The sequence below is a fragment of the Cupressus sempervirens genome, chromosome 9 (assembly GCF_028749045.1).
Source record: "Cupressus sempervirens isolate cs-2001-9-10 chromosome 9, ASM2874904v1, whole genome shotgun sequence".
In the NCBI taxonomy this organism is placed as follows: Eukaryota; Viridiplantae; Streptophyta; class Pinopsida; order Cupressales; family Cupressaceae; genus Cupressus; species Cupressus sempervirens.
Window position 1 is genome coordinate 37,619,685 of NC_143126.1, and position 6,058 is coordinate 37,625,742.

Genomic DNA, 6,058 nt, shown 5'->3' on the forward strand with positions numbered 1-6,058 from the left:
TAGCATCAAGAAATACAAGGTGAGATTATGGAAAAGTGGCTCTCTAAGAAGGAGGGAATAGACTATGAGGAGACATTTTCTCTAGTTTCTAGGTATACTTATATACAACTTGTAATCTCACTTACAACACATATGGGATGGCAGATCCATCAAATGGATATCAAGACAACATTCCTTAATGGTGAGTTGAAGGAGGAGGTATACATAGAATAGCCAAAAGGCTTTATAGAACACAAAAAATAGACCCATTTGTGTAGATTGAAGAAAGCATTGTACGGACTCAAGCAAGCTCCTAGAGTGTGGTATGAGTGCATTGATACATTCTTATAGAAAATGGGCTTTTTGAAGAGTGAAGTGGATGTTAACCTCTACTACTTGGTGGTTTGGGGTGAGAATATCATTCGTGTTCTTTATGTGGATGACCTATTTCTTACAGGTTCACTATTGCTCATAGTGGATTTCAAGAGGAACCTTGCAGAAGAGTTTGAGATGAATTTTTCGGGACTTATGCAGTACTTTCTAGGCATGGAATTGTGGTAGATGGATGGGGAGATTTTCCTTGGTCAAGGGAAATATTGCATTGAAATCTTGAAGAAATTTGGGACGGAGGATTGCAAAGCCATGTCTACACCCATGGTCAAAAATTGGAGGAAGGTAGATACATACAGGGAGAAGGATGTAGATCCCACTTTATATAGATAGTTGATTAGTTTGCTTATGTAATTGGTCAACACTGGGCTAGATATAGCATTTGCAGTTAACTCTCTTAGTCAGTTCATGGTTGAACCAAAGAGAATACATTGGACATCAGATAAGCATGTGTTTTGTTACTTGCATGGTACAATTGAGTATGGAATCAGAGATGTCTGAGGTCAAGGTATCAAGTTGATAGGCTATATTGATGTAGATTGGGTAGGAAGTACAATGGACAAAAGGAGCACTTCAGGGTGCTGTTTCAGTTTGGGATCAGGATTTGTTTCTTTGTTTAGTAGGAAGCAGAAGTCTATGGCTCTGAGTTCAACAGAAGTAGAATACATAGCAACTAGCATGGTGACATGTGAAGCTATATGGCTTCAGAAGTTGTTAGTATTTTTGTTTGGTCAGAAGGTTGAGACTACTATGATACATTGTGATAATCAAAGTTGCATCAAGTTTTCAGAGAATCCAGTGTTTCATGATAGGTCTAAACATATAGACATCATATATCACTTCATGAGAGATTGTGTACAACAAGGGGGTTTTTTAGTTATAGTACATACCTACAGAGGAGCAGGTAGTAGAAATTCTGACTAAGGCATTAGGGAAGACAAAATTCATCTTCTTCAGAGATAAATTAGTTGTCATGCAAAAAATCTTCCACGCTAAGAGGGAGTGTTAGTTTTGGTAGCTTGGACAACTATTCATCCATATGCAATTATTTAGTAAATAATTGTTTTACTAACAAATTGGTTAGAGTAAGGACAATTATATATTAAATAATTAACTTCTTTAGAAGCAACTAGAAACTAATTTTGTTAGGGTTGGTAAGTATTTTTATATCGCATCCATCGATTGTGAATCGATCTTGGTCATTGGTTTACCAACAAGAGTACTATAAAAGGGGGTCTAAGGGGAATTTGGAGAACAAGAATTTTGGAGAAAAATTTGTAGTCTTAGCAAATGAGTTTGTAAGTTTGCAGTGTTAGAAAATAGTCTTACAGTGTAAGCAAGGGTGTAGTGTTAGTGTGGGAATAGCAGTGGGGAATATCAGTAGGAGAAATTATGAGGTTGTCAAGTTTTTGCCAGTGAGAAGCAAGGAATTTTGTATCTCTTGATTTTCTAAAGTTTAATATAATTCCTCATCTATAGAACTGGTTTTCCCTTAGGGGTTTTTTTCCAAGGACAATTTGTCCAAAAATATTGTGTACATTGTGTTGTGCATTTCTTTCTGTATTTTATTGGTGAAGTTGAAGTTGTGTTATTTTTCAATATTTAGCTGTGAATTTATTTTTGGAAATTAAATAATCTTTTAAGATAGGAGATTAATAATCAGTGACTGCAATATTGATTTTTCACAAAGGCTACATCTAACCATGCACAAAGAGAGGAATAACAAATGAGTAATCAAAAATTTGAGTACATTTATGTAGCCTACTCAAATATCAATTGAAGTTAACTGGGTGCCAAATGGAAATTTTATAGAAATTCTTTACTTTGATCATTTCCTAAAACTCTTTTACCCAATTATAGTAGACAGTGGAGGAATAGAACTCCAAATGCTTTTGTTATTGTAAGAATCAATTTTAATGTATAGAATTAAAGCTAATGAAAGTGAAATTCTATCTAACATTTGAAAACCTAAAAATTGATCTTTGGTACATTACTTTAAACAATTTAACAACACGGCTGATTCCATAGAGTTGATGAATTATTACAACCCTTTGAAGGTTGTCTGGAGGAAAATAAGGAGCCAAAAAAAATTCATTTAATCATTTCTTATGTTGATATCGATAAGCTTCACAGGCCGTAGGGGCCATTTTTTCCCTTCTTTTGCAATGCTCCCAAACAAGTTTTTCTTCTACTTTTAAAATCAAACACAACTAAAAATAGCTAGGTAAAATGTGTTTAATCAATCTTATCTTTCTTATTTCCAAATAGAGTTTGAAATCTTGGGCAGAAAATTCACATTCATAGTCAAATATAAGTGTATAATTGTGATGTTTTTCAAAGGAATTGAGTGATAATACAACACTCACCATTACTTTTTGATGTTACTTGTCCACAATTGACCTCCATAGTTTCAACAACATGTTTTAAAGCTTTTTTCTGTTGTAATTTGGATCTCAAAGTAGTGGGTTTTGTTGAAACATTAGAAATTCAAATTCACTACATCACAAAATGTCATTTCAGAATCTTTTTAATGTTGTCTAAATGCTTACATTGACTGACAATTTAAAGCAGTGAGAGAAGAGGAGTGAAAGGGTTAAATCTTTAACTGGAGATAAAGCACATCAAGATCATGCATAGAATATTTCTAAGGAGGTCTATTATACCAATCACTAAGATAGTTAGTTGGGAAGATAGTTCTTTCTAGGGAGGTCAAGGTGGTTTTGTTACTCTTCTCTCCCCTCATTTAATTTCCTCTATTGTTTCACATGGTTCTAACCCTTTGCATAGGGAAGTTTAGAATATGTTGTCTTTTTATCATTCTTTTTGTATTGTTAACATTTATGTTCCCAGTGGTTGAGCTAGCCTTTGACAAGGAAGGCCTTCTACCCTTTAGATGGATAGTTGGTGAATGGGAGGCTTGGTTTTACATGCACAAAAAATTAGGACCTTTTGATCCTAATGTTACTCATTGTTGCCCTGATGGGATTTCACACACTTGGTCCAATTTTTGAGCTGGATATAACAGAGTTTTTAAAATACTTGACAAGGCTATGTTTTCTGCATAGTCCTTTTTTTCCTTTTCTTAAAAGCATATCTCAAATGTCATTGCTTTGCCTGATGTGATATTGTCAGATCACTCCCCCTTCCTTCTTTCCATCACCTGGTAGACAACTCAGCCTCACTCGAATATAACCCAGTTTTACCTCAACACTTCTTTGTTGCCCCATCCACCAAATGTTTCTCATATCCTACATGTTTGGAAGCTTGAGCCTTGACCCTTAAATCACTGTGGATGGATTAAATGGTTGAATGAAACTATCCTTCATATTGCAAGATTTCTTTACATTTATCACAGACAACTAGCTATGAAACATAGGAGATCTTATGAAGCCACTTCTCTTGATTGATGTATGGCCTCTAAGGCTCTCACCATGAATCCATTTGATATAGATCTCTAGGTTCGGCTTGCCAACCTTCAGCACCAGAATTTTTAGTGCCTTGAGGGCTCATCATTCTATTATGGGTATCAAACACATATGAGAGGATCAGTAGGTTCTCACCAACCTACCAAATATTCTCTAGGATTTTGTGTATCATTATGAGAAGGATTTTATGTCTTAGCGGCCCACTATTGTGTGTGATCATGCACTACAAGCCTGCCTTGATGTTACTCTCAATAGGCTTGCACCTGAGTAGTATGCCCTTTCTAAACAAAAGCTTACTCTTGCAGACTTAAAGGAAGCTATCTTATCCATGGCTAATGAGAAAGCCCCTGGATGTAATGGCCTCCCTTTTGAGTTTTACAAGACACTTTGGGATGACATTGATCCTAATTTGCTTCAAGTTTATCTTGAAGCTTACAACTCTAATTTATTAGGCAACTTTGCCAACAAAGGGAATATTAAATTTACACCTAAATCTGAAGATCCTAAATAAATCTGCAATTGAAGGTCCATCACTTTGTTGAATGTCTCCTACAAAATCATTGCCAAAACCCTCTATCTTAAAATTTGACATTTGCTCCATCAGATTATTTGACCTAAACAAACTAGCTTCATTAAGTCCTACTATATATTGGACAACATCATTACTATCTGGGAAGGAATGGAATGGGCTAGGCAATCCAAACAACATGCCCTTTTCATGAAGATTGATTTCACCAAAGCATATGACCGTATTGAATGGCCCTTTATTCTTGCTATTCTTTAAGCTCTAGATTTTGGTCCTTTTTTGTCAATTAGTATAAATGCTATTTGGGGATGCCTCTACTTGCATCACCATTAATGGTCATTAGTCGAAAGATTTTGGGCTCTTCCAATCTATCTGTCAAGGTTGTCCTCTTGCACCTTCTTTCTATGTTTTGGTAGCTGAGGGCTTTGGTTGTCTACTAGCCAATGCCATCTCACGAGGTTTGGTTCATGGTATTCTTTTACTAGATTCAACCACTTAGCTAGTTAATGGACATTTTTTAGATGATTCCTTCCTTGCATTGATTTAGGATGAGGAAAATATTACAAATGCTTTACAGTGTTCAGATACTATTTATCTTGCTTCAAGGTTGGCTATCCAATGGCACAAAACCCTTGTCTACCAACAATATTTTTTGCAAGGGCCTCACTAGTTGTAGTAATATGGATGGAAATGGGTCTAGGATGGGAAGATTTTTTAATTTTGTGCATTCACTTTGCTTTTCAAGAATCCCCTATTGAGTTGTGGAATGTTGTGCTTCCTTGAATTGAGAAGAAGCTGGAATATTGGATCACTAAGCCCCTTTCACTTGTGAGAAAGTTTAAAGTACTCTCCAAATTACTCGCTACTAATCATGTCTATTATTCTTCTTTTTGGGCTTGTTCCTCGTACCTTAATCTTGAATGTCTTCTTAGGGACTTTCTCTAGGCCTCTAATACTGTGCATCATGGCTTTCATAGAGTGGCCTAGGACTTTTGTTGTTTACCCAAGGATCCTGGTGGTCTTGGCTTACTTTCCACCCACAAGTAGGGGATAGCTCTCTATAAAAAATGGGTCATACAAGATCTTACTAGAGATGAGCCCTAGAAAATTTTGTTAGATCACTACATTTCTTCAGGCTTTTTGGTCAACTACCTAACCTAGAAACGGATTGGTTTTCAAATTCTTCTTGTGACTTCTGAACCTATTAAGATTCAAGGAACTTTTTTTGTTAAGAGTAGTTGGAAATCCTATTAAGCCATTAAACCTTTGCTTCACTAGGTCAGTAATGGATTCAGAGATGGGCTCTCTATGAGTCATGAAAACCTTTGGTGGCCACCCTTTTTTTCCACTCAAGGGGTGCCTTTAGCCAAGCTTCAAGGAGCCGATGCTTTGTGTTTATTTTGTAGGGGTATCAAAACACCCAAAGATTTATTCTCTAGGGTTACAGTGAGCCTTCGCTCATAGGATGATTTGTAGGTGTAGTATAGGCTTATTCATCCAGATGGATAGACAATTGATCTTCTAGTTTGTGCAGTTCCTCCCAATTTATTACAATGCTTGATATTCACTCATCTCACCTTTGGTGGAAAGATTGGAAGTGGTACCCTTCCAGTCTAATGACAAGTTATAAGCCTAGATTGGAGTATCAGTGGCTAGTGCCCCATCTTCCAATGGTCGATACCCTCAATCAACATTGGCATTTGCATTCTTTGCATAAGACTTGGAGTCTTAGATTTGC